Source organism: Neofelis nebulosa, chromosome 10 (assembly GCF_028018385.1).
Source record: "Neofelis nebulosa isolate mNeoNeb1 chromosome 10, mNeoNeb1.pri, whole genome shotgun sequence".
Lineage (NCBI taxonomy): Eukaryota > Metazoa > Chordata > Mammalia > Carnivora > Felidae > Neofelis > Neofelis nebulosa.
This window is the reverse complement of record NC_080791.1, coordinates 111457901-111469028: the sequence shown is the minus strand read 5'-3', so window position 1 is coordinate 111469028 and position 11128 is coordinate 111457901.

Genomic DNA, 11128 nt, shown 5'->3' with positions numbered 1-11128 from the left:
CCCAGCCCCCATCTGAGCTATTCCCTCGGCCTCAGTGTGATCCCCAGACCAGCACCCTCGGCAGGGGCTGGGAACTTGTGACCCGTTCACATCCCTAGAGCCCCCCTTAACTGAATCAGAACCTCTGGGGCGTGGGAGCTGGGGATGTGTTTCAAACTCTCCAGATGATTCTTAGGAACACCAAAGTCTGAGGGGCCCTTCCCACTCTGCCTGGGTGCCCCACCACCCCCGCTTGGTGTGAACCTATCTACAGGAGCTCAGAGCGGCCCCTAGAGGACCGGGTGGCATCGTGGAAGTTTCCTGGGAAGAACAGGCAGGAGGAGGAGGGGGGTCTCTTCACCCTCCCCCTCAGGTCTAGGTGCTTGGGGGTCTTCCTGGGTTCAACCAATGCTGGAAAAAATTGAGTGTTCTGGCCGGCCAGGGGGCTGGCTCTCCCTGGAAGGGGCTTTGGGGGCTGTATTAACAGCTCGGGGCTGCTGTACCAAATGACCACAAACAAGGTGGCTTAAAACACGAATTTATTCTCTCCCGTTCTGGAAGCCAGAAGCCCTAAATCAAGGTTTTCGCGGGGCCACGCTCCCCCTGGAGGCTCTGACACAAAGTCCGCTCCCTGCCCCTCTCCCAGCTTCTGGGGGCTGCTGGCAACCCTGGGCGTTCCTTGGCTTGTGGGCACTTCGCTCCAATCTCTGCCGCCCTCTTCACTCAGCCCTCTCCTCTCCTGTGTCCGTGTCTCCGATCTCTCTCTCCTTTCTCTTATAAGGACAAGTCATTGGACCTAGAGCCCACCCTAAATCCACGATGACCTCATCTTGAGATCCTTAACTTGATGACATCTGCAAAGATGCTCTTTCCAAATAAGGTCGCGTTCTCAGGTACCAGGAAAAAGGGCTTGGATATGCCTTTGAGGGTGACCCGTTCAACGCACCACGGACACTGAGAGCAGTCCGGAGGGAGGGCACGTGTTTGGGGCAGGCTGCCTGAGCACCAGGCCCAGCTCCACACCTCTTGGCCCTGAGACCTGTGAGCGGCTCCACCCGCCAAGCCTCAGTTTCCACTTCTGAAAACAGTAACCGAGTGAAAGGACCTTCCTGCCCTCGTACCGCGTCTGCAAGCCCATTCTCCACACCCTGATGCTGGACGTGTTGGGAAGTGTCATTCCCCTGTTTCAGCCTTTAGGGCTCCCCACCGCTCCCAAGATACCCCCCTTCCCCACTCCCTTAAGCAGGGTACTGAGGCCCTTCGTGCCCTCACTTCCTCACCAGCTGCAGAACTCATCACTGGGACCTTAAGCAACATTCCAGAACACCACAGGCTTTTTCTGACTTCTCTGCAGAATGCTTTTTCCCACCTTCCTCCCTATTACCCAGCCAACCCCACTCACCCTGCAGTCCTCCCTCCCTCCTCCCGTCTCTGTCTGAGAGAAGCAAGCTGCCTTCCATAGAGATGCCCAGTGTAAGGAACCAGAATGTCTGGCCAGCAGCCAGCGAGGACCCGAAGCATACCAACACCCACGTGAGTGAGCCTGGAAGCCTCTTCTCTGGCCCCAGCCGAGCCTTCAGATCATGCAGCCTGAGATAGGCTCTTGATCATGGGAGACCTTAAGCCAGAAACCGCTCCCTGGTTCCCGACTCTCAGAAACTGTGTGAGATGGTACGTGTTTATCGCTGTTGGAGAGTGCTGTGTCTGAGGACCGTCTGTTACTCAGAAAGAGACACTGGTTCAGTTCCTTTGGACTCGCTTGCAGCCGTTTGGAATACAGGCTCATTTCAACAAGGCAGTGATGTCACCCGTGGCTCAGTGCCACAGCTAGCCCTTGAGGACTGCAGATAGAGAGTATTCATCTGGCTGGCTGAAGCAACATGGAGGCTTCTTTACAAGGACATGGGGCGGCTTCTCACCCAAAGACAGGGCTGTCTCCTGCTCCTTGTTCCTCTGTCCTCTGCTTCTTGGGGCTCCTGACATGCGAGCTGAGGTTCAGACACTTAACCGACTGGACCGCCCAGGCGCCCCAACCCGGCACCATTTATTGAAACTCTCATCCTTGAAACTATCCTTGGGGATAACAACCTTTCCCTTGTGACCACCTTCTACCTCAGCTGTCTCCCCATATCAGGTGGCCCCTTTCCCCCATGCACCTGTGGCCGGCCTCTGTCTCCATATGTTTCAGAGGACCGTAGTCAGGAGATCCACTCTGGCCCTGCAACCAGGATGATTGGGGACCCACAGTAGAGCCCAGCTGCTCCTTGCCTGACTTGGCAATCACTTGATGGGGGGGTGGGGCACGTGCCACTCCCCCGGCCTCGGGTTATAGCCCGTCTGGCACTTCGTCACCCCCTGAAGATCATTGCATTGTTCACCTGACGTGTCTTTCAGCCTCTGACTTGGCCTCTCCAAGGCATCCTTCCTATGTCCCCGAGCATCCTCTAACCGTGTCCCTTGCTGTCAGCCTTGTCTGGCTCACCATGGCCCTCAGGGTAAAGCCCAAGCTGTGCATGACCAGTCACGCTCCAGGGATCCATCCACACCGAGGTCTCTACTCTCATCTCTGGATGCTCTCTCCTCCTTGAACTTTCACCTCCTATTAAGCTAAACCGCTAACTGCACCTCGCGCGCCAGGATGTTTCTCGACTCTTGCCTCTGCAGCTCTGGTCTTTCTCTCTGGTTCAGAGTGTCCTTCTGCTGCCACAGTCTCGTCTTGGACAAGTCCTGCCCGTCCTTCCACACGTGGCTCTAGGGTCATCACTTCCAGGACACCTTCCCTGATCCCCCACCCCAGCCCAGGTTAATTTAGGGACCCCTCCTCCGTGCCCCTGTAATACAACTATCAATTTCCTCACCATTACACTCACTACCTTTCTCAAGACCACCCCATAAGGCAAGAAGGCCGTGGGGCTCTTGGCTCCTCGCCCAAATCCCGGCAAATAGTTGATACTTTTTCAAGGAAGCAGTGAGTATAGAACTGACCGACCACCCTTGCATGGTTACCTGGTCTAAGACCTAAGGACTACTGCAATCCAAGGGAAGAAAAGGTGGTAGTTTCAATAAATGATGCTGGGTTGGGGCGCCCGGGTGGCTCAGTCGGTTACATGTCCGACTCCAGCTCAGCTCATGATCTCACGGTTTGTAGGTTCAGGCCCCGCGTCGGGCTCTGTGCCGACAGCTCGGAGCCTGGAGCCTGCTTCGGATTCTGTGTCTCCCTCTCTCTCTCTGCCCTTTCCCCACTCGTGCTCTGTCTCTCTCTCTCCCAAAAATAAACATTAAAAAAAAATTTTTAATGAATAAAAAAATGAACGGTGCTAGGTTGACCAGATAGCCATTGCAGGGGAAACTCACCACGCACAAAAACTAATTTTGCCTCCACTTGGCACGAATGAAACGTCCTCCTTCCTCCTACCAAAGCACTGTCAAAAAACCCCAGGTAAAACAGAAGATTTAAATATGATCCGGAGTCTCAGAACATAGTACAAAAATGTCCGGCTCTCAATTCATTATACCAAGAACCAAGAATATCTCAAAATCGAATGCAAGTGACAATCAATAAATGCCAACGCTAAGGTGACAGAGATGTTAGAATTATCTGACAAAGATTTTAAAGCAGTCGTGGCAAAATACTTCAATGAGCAGTTAAGGATACACTTGAAACAAATGAGAAAATGGATATCCTCAGCAAGTACACGGAAGAAGAACCAAATGGAAACGTTAGAACTAAAAAATACAATAACTGAAATAAAAAAAATAAAAAAAAAAAACCTCAGTGATGGATTCCACAGTAGAATGGGAAAGACACAGGGGTGCCCGGGTGGCTCAGTTGGTTGGGCGACCAACTTCGGCTCAGGTCATGATCTCGTGGTCCGTGAGTTCAAGCCCCGCGTCGGGCTCTGTGCTGACAGCTCAGAGCCTGGAGCCTGCTTCCGATTCTGTGTCTCCCCCTCCCTGGTCCTCCCCCTCTCACACTCTGTCTCACTCTCTCTCTCTCAAAAATAAATAAACATTTTAAAAAAAATGGGAAAGACACAGGAAAAAAAACCTGGAAGATACACTAATAGCCATTACCAAATCTGAACAAAAGAAAGAAAAGAGACTAACAGAAAAATGAACAGAGCCTTGGGGATCTGTGGAACTATAACAAAAGATCTAACATTTACATCATCGGAGTCCCAGAAGGAAAAGAGGAATAGAGCAGAGCTGAAAAAGTCCTCAAAGAAATAGGCTGAAAACGTCCCAAATTTGTGAAGAGACATAGACTTACAGGTTCAAGAAGCCAAGCAAACTTTAAACAGAACAAACCAAAGAAATTCACACCAAGACATGTACTGACTAAACTTCTGAAAACTAAAGTGATAGAAAATCTTGAAAGCAGACCAAGAAAAACTGATGGATCTGAAAGGATAGATTAAGGCATATACAGAATTATAGTTGGGGATTTCAACACCCCATCTCCACCGTTGATAGAACAACTAGACAGAAAGTCAACAAGGAAACAAAAACACACAGCACAATCAACCCATAAGATCTATCCAATATTTATAGAACGTCCCACCCAACAGCAGCAGAAGATACATTTTTTTCAAGTGTTCATGGGGCGTATACCAAGATAGACCATATCCTGGGCCACAAAACAAACCTCAACAAATTCAAAAGAATAGAAATTATGCAGTGTGTTCTCCAACAATGATGGACTCCAACTAGAAATGAAGAATGAAAAGACAACAGGAAAATCTGTGAACACTTTGAAACTAAAAAGCACACTTCTAGGGGCGCCCGGGGTGGCTCAGGCAGTTGAACGCCCATCTTCAGCTCAGGTCATGATCTCATGGTCTGGGAGTTTGAGCCCCGCGTCAGGCTCTGTGCTGACAGCTCAGAGCCTGGAACCTCCTTCGGATTCTGCGTCTCCCTCTCTCTCTCTGCCCCTCCCCTGCTCACTCTCTGTCTCTCAAAAATAAATAAACGTTTAAAATATGTATTTTGAAAAACACACTTCTAAATACTTGGGTCAAGGAGGAAGTCTCAGGGAAAGTTTTAAAAATACATTGAACTTCATGAAAATGAAAATACAACATGGCAGTATTAGTGAGCGACAGCTAAAGCAGTGAGAGGTAATTTTATAGCACTAAATGCATATAACAGGGGAAAAGTCTTAAATCAACAATCCAAACTCCCACCTTGGCAACCTAGATAAAGCAGAGAAAATAACAACAACAACAACAAGAAAAGCAGAAGGAAAGAAATAATAAATACAAGAGCAGAAATCAATAAAATGGATAACAGGAAAACAATTTTTTAAACATCAGGGAAACAAAGAGCTGGTTCTTTAAGAATAATAATGAAATCGAGGGGTGCGTGGGTGGCTCAGTTGGTTAGGCATCCAACTTCAGCTCAGGTCATGATCTTGTGGTCCATGAGTTTGAGTCCCGTGTTGGACTCTGTGCTGACAGCTTGGAGCCTGGAGCCTGCTTTGATTCTGTGTCTCCCTCTCTCTCTCTACCCCTCCCCTGTTTTCTCTCTCTCTCTCTCTCTCTCTCAAAAATAAACATTAAAAAAATGTTAAGAATAGTAATGAAATCGACACAATTCTAATGAAACTAACAAAAGAAAAAGAGGGCTAGGACACAAATTGCCAATATCAAAAATTAAACAGGGGATATCACTACAGATCCAGGAAACACCAAAAGGATAAAATAGAATACTATGAAAGACTCTACACAAACAAATTTGACAACTTAGGTGAAATCGACTAATTCCTTGAAAACCCATAACTCACTCAATATGAAATAGATCATCTGAATAGCATTATTAAACAAATTATATTCATAAGGTAAAAATACTTCCCATCAAACATTTCCAGGCCCATACAATTTCATTGGAGAATTTTGGTAAATGTTTACAGAAGTTTAACACCAATTCTACACAATCTCAGAAAATAAAAGAAGGAACACTTCCCAATTCATTATATGAAGTTAGTATTACTCTGATACCAAAAACAAAGACAGTACAAGAAAAGAAAGAAAGGAAATTACAGAATAATATCTTTCACTAATAAAAATACAAAAATCCTTTAAAAGCTATTAGCAGATAGAATTCAGCAATATATAAAGTGAATTATACACCATGACCAAATCGGGTTTATGTCGGGAATGCAAAGCTTGTTCGGTACTCAAAAATTAATCAGTGCATTCTGCCACAGTAATAAGCTAAAGAAGAAAAATCACATGATCATATCGATCAGTACAGGAAAAAGCATTTGACAATATTCGACGTGAATTTATGATTAAAAACTCTGAGAGAAATAATGCTAGAGGGGACCTTCCCCTTCCCCAACTTAATAAAACATATGTATATATTACAGCTAACATATACCTAATGGTAAAAGATGAAAGCTTTCCATCAAAGATTGGGAAAAAGGAAGCCTACTCTCACCATTCTCACCTAACATAGTGGTAAAAGTTGTGGTCACTTCAATAAGGCAAGAAAAGGGAATAAAAGCCATACAGACGAGGAAGGAGAAATAAAACTGTTGCTATCTGCAGATAACATGATTGTAGAAAATCCCAAGGAATCTACACACACAGACACACACACAATTCCTAGGATTAATAAGCAAGTTCAGCAACATCACTAAAACAAGATAAACACGAGAATTTGTTGTATTTGTATATACCAGCAAAAACAACAACAACAACAAAGGGACATCAGAGTTCAACATACAATACCATTTCAGTTGCTGAAAAATTAAATGCTTAGGTATAAATCTAAGAAAACATGTACAGAACTTATATGATGAAAACTACACAACTCTGAGGAAAGACTTCAAAGAAGATCTAAACAAATGAGAGACATACCATTTTCATGGATTGGAAGAATTCAACATAATAACGATATCAATTCTCCCTGAAGTGATACAAATGTATTGGCTAATATACAGCAATTCCTTTCAAAACCCCAGCAAGAATTTTGTAGATATAGATAAGATTCTCCTAAAATGTGTATAGAAAGGAAAAGGAATTAGAATAACTAAAATGATTTTGAAAAGAAGAATAAAGCTGGAGGAATCGGTTTACTGATTTCAAGGCTTATTATAAAGCTACAACAATCAAAATGAGAATATAGTCAAAATCTGTGAATATGAGAAGGTAGAGGGATAGACACACAGATCAATGAAACAGAATAGAGAACCCAGAAATAGCTCCACACAAATATATACTTATATATATACCAGTTTTTTACAAAGCTGCAAAAGCAAGTCAATGGAGGAAAGATAGCATGTATAGTAAATGATGCTGAAGCAGCTAATCAGCCATAGGCAATAAAATGAACCCTGACCTAAGTTTCACACCTTTTTACAAAAATTAACTCACAGTGGATCATGGACATGCATGACAAATAAAACTATAAAACTTTTAGAAAAAAACATGAGAGCAGCTCTTTAGGACCTAGAGTTAGACGATGAGCTCTTAGACTTGGCACCCAAAGCGCAGTCTGTAAAAGGAAAACCTGATTAATGGAACCTTATCAAAAACTGAAAACTTTGCTCAGCCAAAGACCCGTTAAGAGGATGAAAAGGCAAGCTATAGGCTGGTAAAAATGGCAAACGAACAAACAAAACACAGACAAAAATTTGCACTCTGCATATCTGATGAAGGACAAGTACCTAGGATATATAAAGAATCCTTAAAACTCAACAGTGAAGCAGCAAAGAATCCAATTAGAACGTGGGCAACAAACATGAAGATATTTTATGGAAGAAGACATCCGTATGGCAAATAAACACATGGAATATGGTCAACATCATTAGTCATTCAGGGTGCACGTTAAAACCACAGCAAGCAACACACTTCTCAGAAGGGCTAAAATAAAAAATGGTGACAGCACCAAGTGCTACTAAGAAGGCACAGAAGCTGTGCCTATCATACGTTACTGGTGGGGATGTAAAATGGGACAGCCAGTCAGGAAAACAATTTGGGGTGTTCTTTAAGAATGAAACAGTCAGGGCACCTGAGTGGCTCAGTTGGCTGAGCATCCGACTCTTGATTTCTGCTCAGGTCATGATCCCAGGGTCGTAGGATCGAGCCCCACATCAGGATCCGCACTGAGCGTGGAACCTGCTTGATATTCTCTCTCTCGCTCTCTCTCCCTCTGCCCGTCTCCCCCACTTGCACTCTTTCTCCCTCTAAAAAAAAATAAATTAAATAAGTAAATAAATAAATGATAAAAAGTAAGCATGCAATGACTATATGACCCAGCCATTTACATTCTTGGCATTTACCCCAGAGAAATGAAGACTTATGTTTACACAAAAACCTGTATGTGAATGTTTATAGTAGCTATTTGTGTTTGTAATGGCCAAAAACGGGAAACAATCCAGATGTCCTTCAATAGGCTGATACATAAACAAGCTGTGATCCGTCCGTCCTACAGACTACCACTCAGCAATACAAGGGAATGAATTAATGGCACGTGTTAGAGGCTGAATTCCCAAAGAAGTAGGCTGAATGAAAAAAAAAAAATAGCTAAAGTATTATTCCATTTATATAACATTCTTGAAACGAAACATTAGAGAAGCGGAGAACAGATTGTGGTTCTGTTGTGGTTCAGATCGTGGTAACAGCGGTTGGCAGGAGTTAAGGAAGGAAGGAAGTGGGACAGGAGAGAAGTGGGGGTGGCTATAAAAAGGCGGCAACATGAGGGATCCTTGCTGGTTGTGATATTGTACTCTAGTTTTAGAAGATGTTACCATTGGGAGAAGCTGGGGAAAGCGTACGTGGGATGCCTTTGTATTACTCCTTACACCTGCATGGGAATCCATAATTATCTTAAAACAAAGGTTATTTTTAACAAAGGAAGGGGTGCCTGGGTGGCTCAGTCGGTTAACCATCCGACTTCAGCTCAGGTCACGATCTCGCGGTCCGTGGGTTCGAAACCCGCGTCAGGCTCTGCGCTGACAGCTCGGAGCCTGGAGCCTGCTTCGGACTCTGTGTCTCCCTCTCTCTCTGCCCCTCCCCCGCTCATGCTCTGTCTCTCTCTGTCTCTCAAAAATGAATAAACATTAAAAAAAATTTTGTAACAAAGAAAAAGGAGAAAAAAGCCGCCAAAGAAATGGAAGAACGTAATTAAAATGGGGAAAAGGCAAGCCACAGAACGGGAGAAGATACTCACATTACATAGATCCAATAAAACACTTGCAAATGGAATACACAAACACCTCCTAAATATCAATTAGAAAGAGACAGACAACCTAATTTTCTTACAAGGAGAGGAACGGCTCAAACCCGCGCTTCCCACAAGAACTGTCCAAATGAGAAGGCGCTCAACCCCCTCAGTCATCAGGGAAACGCAACAAAGGCCACATTTCCCGTATGTCCAACGGAATGGCTGACGTTAAGAACACCGGAGAATCAAACGTTGGCGAGGATGTGGAGAAGCCAGAGCCCTCGTGCCTCGCAATTGGGCGGCCGAGCGGCGGAATCGATGAAAGGGAAACGAACCCGGCTCTCTGGCCCAGCATTTTCAGTCCGAGAGAAAGGATGTGTGAGTCCAACACAGAGATGCGTGTTGCAACAACATTCAAGGCCCAAGTCCGGAAATAAGTCGGGTGCCCTCAGACAGGCGAGTGGACAAACTGTCCGGTTCAAACAAAAGGATGCCGCTCAGCAATCTTTTTTTTTCTTTTAATTTTTTTTAATGTTGATTTACTTTTGAGAATGAGAGAGACAGACAGACAGAATCCGAAGCAGGCTCCAGGCTCCGAGCTGTCCTCACAGAGCCCGATGCGGGGCTTGAACTCACAAACCATGAGACCATGACCTGAGGCGAAGTCGGACGCTTAACCGACCGAGCCACCCAGGTGCCCCGGCAATCTTTTAAAAATAGAGAGCAGGGACGCCTGGGTGGCTCGGTCGGTTAAGCGTTGGACTTTGGCTCAGGTCACGATCTCATAGGTTGTGAGTTCAGTACCACATCGGGTTCAGCAGTGACTGTGTGGAGCCTGCTTTGGATTCTCTCTCTCTCTCTCTCTCTCTCTCTCTCTCTCTTTCTCTCTCTCTCTCTCTGCCCCTCCCCTACTTACACTCTCTGTCTCAAAATAAATAAATAAGCTTTAAAAAAAAAAAATAGAGCAAACCACTGATATATGCAACAAGAACGAATCTCCAAAAGATGATGTTGATCCAAAAATGGGAAATATCATGTGCGGAAGTGTTCCCTTTTTCCAAAATTCAAAGACAGGCAGAGCTCACCTAAGCTGACAGCCGATGAGAGGCTCCCCGGGGTGGGGGTGCCGGCTGGCGAGGGGCACAGGGCAGCCGTGCAGGGGCTGGAATGTTCACCTCCTTGACCTACGACGTCGTTACCTGGGTGTAGACATAAGTCAAAAACAACCCGGTGAGCTGTCCACCTGACATGGGTGCACAGTACTTATGTAAGTGGTAAAACTCAACTGTAGAAAAATGATTTTCAATGGTTTTTCAGTGAATGCATAAGACACAGGGGGAGACCAGGGGGGGATCTGGGGGTACAGGGAAATAAATGCGGACCAGGACCTGAGTGGGCCGCTAAAACCTGCACCTGTTTCCAGGGGCCAGAGTGCCCCAGGCAAAAATGCTGCCAGTGACAGAGCGGATGAGGCAGCGAGCGTCCTCTCTGGACGTGGGCTCAGCCTCCCTCACCGGCAGGAATCCCAGGCTGTCACGGGGCTTGGCCCGAACTTGTGAGCTCTTGGGGCAAGGCTGAGGCAGGGTGGAGGCTACGGGGGGCGGGGGGAGGAGGTGGCTTACTAGGGCCCTGGGTGGACACCCAATGGTGGGAGGGGGGTTCCATGGGAAGGTGAGGAAAAGCCAGTCCCTGGTGAAAAACCCCGCCTGCCCCAGGCTGCCCTCGTGCTGGCAAAGAGCAGGCAGCTAATAAATGTCTACCAAATTGCAGCAAATTGCCCGAGCCTGGACACATTCTACAGCTCAGCCCCGTTCCCAGGGGACTACTCACCAACAGACTGATGATCAGACTTTGTGCCCTACTTTATAAAGCACTCCTAATAAATAAAACCCAGGGCGTGGGTCCCGACTCCACCTCTCACTAGCTGTGTGAGCTTGGGCAAATTCCTCAACCTCTCCGTGCCTCCTTTTTTTTCAACTGG